We start from the raw sequence: 6,000 nt of genomic DNA on the forward strand, positions 1-6,000 counted from the left end.
AAAAAAATGCATATAGAGAGAATAAATACAGGTGTTTTCCCAGTTCAAATGAAGTTATTATGAATTACATTTTGTATTTAAACCTGTTCATAATTTCTTTTATGATAYTTTTWCWTTGTGGGAGATGTTKCATCATGAGCAGCCTCATGCATCTYATCCCCCGCTGATGAAGCTGAGCAAAATGCAAACCATGAGGGGAAATGAGCAGCTGGAGTTTGAACACCTCTGCAGGCATCTCTGTGAAACCATTTCAGTGTCAGTTCACAAGGGGATCAYTGGTTCTCCTGTTCTTTTGAATGTGCAAGGGTGATGTAAATCCAAAAGGGGAAAAGTTGAAAAGAAAAAGGTGTATTCTCTATCCCCTGCCCCTGCTCTCCTTCAAATGTTAAGAGGGAATCATCAGTTTCTCTGGAGCCAGCCTTACTTCAGTATTAAATAAATTGGCTGTTTTCCCTGCAGTGGGCAGGGAGGCCTTCCAGTGCTGCCAAAAGTAAATTATAGGTAGTGATAATAAGATTAATATTATATTGCCTCAGTAAAGAGTGCATTCTAAAGAGCAGCAGCATTTGGGTTTGCATCACCACCAAGAGACAACACGTCAAGTTGGCTTTTATGGAACCTTCCTCTAAAGGAAACTGTATCAGGAAATACTCYATGGGTGTGGGAAGGACCACACTGAGTGAAGTAAATAAAACTGTTTTGCTGAAGTATTCATGACTTGAATAAGCATGTGTTTGGAAGAGACAAACAGATGGGCAAAGTAACAATTGTTTCCAATGCAGGTTCRAATCTGCTTGTGGTTTATGATCGTTGGATTAGCTTTAAATGAGCAAGGACCCTATCTTTACCATCATAATTATTGTGCTTTGCCATTGTTCTGCACTTCCTCCTCTATACCTAGCAAGACCTAAGTATAATTTAAGAGGAAGAGGGACCTTTTCCCTATGTCTTTATAGAGAGAGGAATATCTGCCAAATTCTCCTAAGAGGAGCTTAAAGGAAAGGAATTTTGATGGAGATGAAATGGGTAAGAACATTAACATAAAAATAACCTCCTTTGCAACAACCCCTGTAATAATGAAAATGAAAAATGTACAGATAAAATGCTTTGATAATGCAGTACCTGGGCTAAAACCAAACTGACATTATCATCATCATCAAGAAGAATTCATCCTGCTGTTACTGTACAGTACAAAGAAGGTTAGGAACAATAAATATGCCCTATGTTTTCAARTCAACTACTTAAATTAACTTCCTTTGTATCTCTTCACTTTTGTTCCACYTCTTTCTATTCATCAACCTTTCTTCCATATGTGTGTTAACAGAGGCATGTATAACCTTTTCCTCCAGTAAGGCTCAATTTCAKTGGAGAAGTTATCCCCTGGATGGATTCAGCATTCATAGATTTGATAYTCCCAGAATTGATAACAGATTAATTGGAGCTAAAGTGCTTTCCTTCCCATTCTCTCAAACACACATATGACAGGACATTATTTAAATTATTTAAAATATTGCTTTYATAATTTAAGGTCTGAATTATCCTAGCTTTATCTGTGCCCCAGAAAAAACATTTCCGTAAACCTCTGAATACAACAGTCATACTTCTGTGCCGGTCCTACTTCTTTGCTTTTTCCTCCTCATTCTACTTATTCTGGGATCCAGAGGCCAGCCAAGGAGGAAGGGGAAGACCAAGAGAAGAGAGGCTTTGAGAGGAAAGGTTGGCTTGTATCAGGGTATGTTAGGACTGTTCCTTAATTGAATTGATGAAGTGGGAACTGAATTCACTAGGACATTTAGCCTCTACCACATGTGGAATAAAAATAATTTTCCCCATCCCTTGTATGTCTGAGATCTCAAAATTATAATCTTCTACTTCATGTATACATGCAGTGTGTACTCTTGCAAGGACAGACTCTTCCTTTTTTTTTTTTTTTTCATTTTTTTATTTTTTTTTTTTTTTCTCTGCTCAAACATTCCTTTGAAGCTTCTGCAACAAACATGAAATTGCTTTCTATTAAGTGAAACAATATATACGTGAAGTGAGTCTAATCTGAGCACAATACATTGTTCTAAGCATCAGCAGCAGCAACAGTGAAAATGCAAAGTATTGTTTATTGCAGCACAGTAGAAGTGGTCAGTGCCTGTGGTATCCATTCAGCTTGTATTCACTCAAATAGTGCTAAGAACAGTCCAAACAAAAGCAAAACAGGAGAGTAAGAGTGAATAAAAGACGTGGGGGAGGGAGGGAACAGGAAAGGCTGACAAAAACTAGGGAAATGAAATGTAAAGATTTGTGAAAAGGGGATGGAGGCAGAAGAAGATGGCTGTCAAGGAAAAAGAAAGTAAATAGGAAGAAAGAAGAGAGGTTTTATATTTATGTTTGAAATAATGTTTGATCTCATTTTTATTTCTGATACTACTCTCTGTACATACACAAAAGGCTTATACTATGCAGAATTGAAAATGATGCAGTGAATGCCTAAAAATATCAGTTAGTAAAAARTTGCTATTAATTTACAGAATGCTAAATTCTTACATAGGGAAAATGAGATGACACAGAGTCTGTGAGAATTAATTGGAAGGAATTAAAGTGGAGTATGCATTTTTTGAGAGATTTTTATTTCCAGATGCYGAATTATTCTGGTAATATACAGTTTCCCTCCATCACTTCTCTCAACCAACCCCAGCATTTTGCCACTGTTTCACTGCCTTCTCACAGGCTGCTGTTTCCTCTTTGCTTCTGACAGATAGACCCAGAGGTGGGATCCCATGAACTCCCTTAGAATGATGGAATGAGAGAATACACATTCTCTGCTTTCATAGTTATGGAATCTGGCACTTTATGTGAAGATTTAAAGAGCTCTTTGTACTTGCCAGTCATTAACTCAATCCATCAGAAAATAAACATGCATGTGAACTCTATCCTATTACATTCTGTGGGGWTTTTAGTCTGGAATATGTTGGTAAAATCTATTTGCATCTTTGAAATTACAGTGAAAAATCCTCTCTCCTGCATAATTGGTAGCACCAGTTATCAATTATTTAAGGAAATAGGTACTTAAATCATAGCAGCTAACTAATTTTGTGACTTTTATAAGRTTTGTCCTAGTTATGTCCTTTTTGAAGATAGTAAGCAGGGTTTATATCAGCCCACAAATCCTGGAAATTAATTTTGTGAAGGAAACAGGCATTTTTTTTTTTTTTAACACCATGTTTGGCAACTGCCAGCAATCCAGGAGTTAAATCATGTTCTGGTCATCAATAAAGCTTTCACTTATTATTTTGCAAGGTATGTACACTAGTAAATACTGGCCTTAGAAAACACAAACCTGTTCAAGTGAACTGAGGGGTTTGTGCAGAATTGTCTCAGAACATGTTGTGCCACCCATTTTCATCCTCACATCCGTAAGCAACTTCCAGCCATGATCTAACAAGGTGGTTTTTGTTAGCTGGTGTGTTTTGCTGTTTGTATTGGGGGTTGTGGGTATTTTGTAACTGTCTTGCAAAGTGATGATCCCATGGTGATGGCTCATGGGAATCTTGTTTTTGCAGGGCTGGGAAAAACCACCAGTGGATTTGTGAAACACCCACAGAAGTTCTTCATCAGTCGCAGAGAGAGAAACTTGGTTTGGCCCCACTGGAAAGCTTGACTTATTTTTATTTTAGTTCGTTTTTGTGGCCATGCAAACCCTCAGGCAAAATAACGAAAGAAAAGGAGAGAGTATCTGAAATTTACCCCTCAAAAAGCAATTTAGTTGAAATAATTGTTAATTCAGTGCCAGGACTGAGGTTCAGAGAGGGAAGCAATTGGCCTCCAAGTGTGCACATAAAATTTGGGGGTTTGAAATGTAATTTTTTGTCCTAATGGATCCACATTCAGTAAAATGCCAGTTTAATGGARGGAGAATTGTAGATAATTATATCTTTAGAGCTTCTCAAAGTTTTTTAGGTTTAATCTGYGGGTCAGAAATAATTGTGATGAATAGGAACAGGTTAGATTTCTTTTTTTTCTCTTGCCAGTGTTGCTTTTTGGGCTTACCTAAATATTCCCAGGCTGACTCTTACCCTGCTCTCAAYTGAATATGTGAAGTACATCATATTTTAACCCTCTTTCCCAGTCTATGTTTTATAGAGAAAAAAAAAAGAAAGGTATTGTTTCTGAAACTATTTCAGTTCTTTGTCAAGATTGGCATTTGAAGCTGCTCTGGATTTATAGCATTTGGAAATCAGTTAGTGACCAGAGTGAAGTTAAACAAAGCAATAAATTGGAAGTTTGATGTTGGCATTAGGGACGCAGACTGAGGTTCCTCAGAGCAGCTTCCTCAACACAGACACACAGCTTCTATAAAATGGAATGGGAGCTGCACAGTTGCAACTCCAACAGAGTTTTGGAAGTTTATGGCATTATTTTGAAGCAATTTTGTAATCCTTTCGTTTCCTTTTGCTACAGTGGATCACAGGATTTTTTTTCCTTTGCAAATTGTGATTGGCTTCAACCTTTCCAGAGCTTTCTAAATTCTGGATCAAATTTAAGATGCAAAAATACRTAATTTTTGAAATGCTGTGGCTTTAAGAATAGTAAAGGACAGGGGATGGGAATGAAAGCAAGGTCATGACCTGGATTAACCAGGATTTTTGTAGATGAAGTTTATTTTAGCAGTTTGGGCCTCTCTGAAATGGAGACTAGAGAAATTCACTGGGTTTTTTTTAAAAAGGTCCTATTTTCTGCAACTTCATTCTGGTCTGCTTTCTTCCTGTCATCATCTCCTTGGTCTCAAGAAAGACTACCTGACTTGTTTATGTAAACCTGATGACAGAACTTGGACAAACAGGAAAGTAAGGAAATCACTATGCTCTCAATTCTAGGAGCAAGGCAAATRTATTTCATATTTCAAGCAACATTTGGCTTTAATAATCATTCTACAAAGGAAAGAGATGTTGCCCAGACAAAAAGCAGCATTCATGGGGAGAGAATCAGAAAAGTGGAGAAGGTATACTCAATCCTTTGAGATTTATTTTTGCAAAAGTTAACTTAAATGGAAAACAGACACTACATATTGCTGTATAATTTTTAATAGTTGTAGCCTAGCCAAATCCCYAAGGTTAAAATGTTTAAAGAARATAAACAACAAAAGAAATAAAATTAAAACAAAATAGTCTCAAGTGCTCTGTAAAACAATCTTGAAGACTATCCAGAAAGTACATCTGTTGTTGGATGATGGAAAAGTACATGATAAACAACGAAGGACCAGTGCCACTGACATGGAAGGATACATTTTCACATAAAGCTGGGAAACATAATAATACCTACCTTTCATATCTGTGGCATTTAGTGTTTTACAAGACAAAACCAAGAAGAAATAAAATCTCTTTCAAGGTGCACAGACACAATTTACTTAAGACTGCCTATTAGAGTCCTAACACAGCTGGAAATTGAACCAAAGTCTCCTATGCCCAGACTGGTGCCCCATTTGATAGGCCATATCTCTCCACACCACAGTGGGGCAAAGCTCTGTCAATTATTTTGTAGGTGCATTTCCTTATCTCCCTTTTCTTGATGATTAGAGAGCTCCTGGAGGGAGAATGCAGACGTGTTTTGCTTTCTGCCATCATGTGCAAAATTGTCAGAGTTAGAGTCGTACTCAGCTGGTATCATCAGTTTTATTATTATTTAGAAATACCTGTTGCAGTTGTCTTTGCATACTGGCAGCAAGATTGGCCCAATATGCGAGTGTAGGTTGTTTAAACCTGGGAATCCAGGTGATGGAATGGTATCATGGGAAGCAAGGAGCTAGAATGCCTAACTAGTGTGAGTGCCTGTCSCAGCCCATCATCTCAGAGGCTGGGGAGGAGGTGGATGGGCACATGGATGGGGTGTTAAGACCGTCAGAAACTGTTAGAGATTGAAATTATTTCTGTTTTAAATATTAAGTTTTATACATTATAATAAAAATTGTATAAATAAGTTAYAATTAAAAAGAAACTTCTTTTAAGATACTTG

The 6,000-nt window shown here is 37.2% G+C and overlaps 1 long non-coding RNA gene across 1 annotated transcript in view; it reads left to right on the forward strand.

The window, feature by feature from the left end:
* LOC130575012 (uncharacterized) overlaps positions 1–6,000 on the forward strand; it is a 313,637-nt gene that overhangs the window by 295,576 nt on the left and 12,061 nt on the right. The gene's annotated exons all lie outside the window — the stretch shown is intronic.

Source organism: Malurus melanocephalus, unplaced genomic scaffold (assembly GCF_030028575.1).
Source record: "Malurus melanocephalus ecotype Western Australia unplaced genomic scaffold, MMel_1.1 scaffold_95, whole genome shotgun sequence".
Lineage (NCBI taxonomy): Eukaryota > Metazoa > Chordata > Aves > Passeriformes > Maluridae > Malurus > Malurus melanocephalus.